Below are 1,970 nucleotides of genomic sequence, written 5' to 3'. Positions count from 1 at the left end.
AAAGATACAACGTTGGGACCACAGATGTTCTGATGTCACCACCGAGAGATAAGAGAGGTGTACCATAGCGGTGGTGACAAGAATGTGGGACCAAATTACGACGTAAGGTAGGTCAGATCCGGCTGAGGGAGACTCAGCTCAGCGTCGCAGAGGGGGAGGGGGGGGGGAGCAAACCTGTGGCGTTGCCAGCCGTATATCAAGTTGGCAAAATCGGTACCGGCGGCTAACACATTTTACCACTTGAGCTATATCAAAACGCCTGGTGGTGCTTGAAATACAAGTTCTGGCAGCAAATCTTTCCAGCTTTCATTTCCTTTATGCAAAGTTTCCTTAACTCAAACCAGGGTGTGCTGCTATAGGACGATCCTTTCGGTTTAACCACTTTGCTTTTTAACCACACTGAATCTGCGTACACACGGTGTGTCATAAAATCATACCAAAATCTTTTTGTGACAGGAACGTATCCAATCGTACCGACAATACATATAATATATAATTAAAAATATTTAAGAAATATACTTTGTGTTAATTAAAAAAACTGTCTCTCTCTTTATATACATATAGTTTTTTTTTAATTAGCATAAAGTACATTTCAAACAGGCTATAAAACCAGAATTATTCACCCGCGCGCATCCTACTTCCATTTAGAAGCAGGGAATAAGGTGTCATGCACTTTCAACCTTTCGAGGCCTGGAGAGGAGAGGATATTAGGTGCTTGGACGACACACAAATCCTACCAAGCAAAAATGATTGAGAAAGGAGCTTTGGGGTTAACACGAATCGTGTCCTTATCCAACCGCTGATAAGTTATTTGAACAACCATGCTGACTTTCTGGTCACAACGGCTGGTGGAAGTGGGCTGAAGGTGGTGCTGATGATCGACCAGAGGCCAGTGTTTCATCAAGCAAGCACTGCATTTCTTTAAAAATGTTTAGGTGCCACAGTAATGTTATACAGACTTCATTTACATTGCAGAAATCAGCCTGGCAAACCCACACGCTGACAAACCTAAAACAAGCACAAAAGGCTAGCTATGTTGAGTCTTTTTGCGGTGAATCACAATGCGCCCGAATAAAGAAAATACTCAATTATATGGTCCTTAAACAAATCAAGCGAGCGTCGACCGCCGTCCCGGCGGTCGACGCTCGCTTGATATTATTAAAACATTGGGCCACTGAACCTTCGATATACCACTGGAGCAGCTTTTAGCCATCCTTACCGGTCTCCTAAAACATCAAGGATAGATGCAGTTTCAAAAGATAATCCGTCACACGTAAGAGATTACTTGCAGTTCATTTGTTTTGGAAGTAATTTTACTATTGCCTAATTATATTTTCGTGACAGCAGTTTTCACAGTAACAACACACATTCTACAATTTATTTTTAACTTTGATTGTTACTTTTATAAAAACATAAACCAATTACGGCAGTTATTCCTATAGCCCCAGTTGATTCACAGTGCATATTTAACGCTAAAAGGAACATGCAATAGAAGCGCGACCTTGTGCACAGTAGCGCCCCTCTTTTTGGTTTTGTTTCTAGCCGTACGTTTACATTTATTGGTATATTTTGCTGAAATCAGGCAAAACCGCGAGTGAATCATAAGTACATTACATAGGCGTAATCGATTGCATGCTCCAGTAATGTCCAAATCATAATCTCTAATGGTTTATTGGCATGGGTTGTGCACTCTGTGACTATACGGGACTTAGCATACACATGAAGGACCAAGATTACAAAACTACATATTCTGTTGATGCTCCTCGAAGGTCCAAATTTAGAGGAACTATAGGGTGGTTTGGTAATAAGGTATATAACATAATTGACGTCCTGTTTCATTAGATATCAGTTACCAAAATTTTTACAACCTAGCACTCCATTTTTTATTTTTTTTTTGCATGAAGGTTTTTCGGTACTTTGCGAGGGACGACAGCACAGTTTAGGGAAAGGCATGGGCACGAGGCTATATT

The sequence above is a fragment of the Ixodes scapularis genome, unplaced genomic scaffold (assembly GCF_016920785.2).
Source record: "Ixodes scapularis isolate PalLabHiFi unplaced genomic scaffold, ASM1692078v2 ptg000312l_1___fragment_3__unscaffolded, whole genome shotgun sequence".
In the NCBI taxonomy this organism is placed as follows: Eukaryota; Metazoa; Arthropoda; class Arachnida; order Ixodida; family Ixodidae; genus Ixodes; species Ixodes scapularis.
This window is presented reverse-complemented; position numbering follows the sequence as displayed.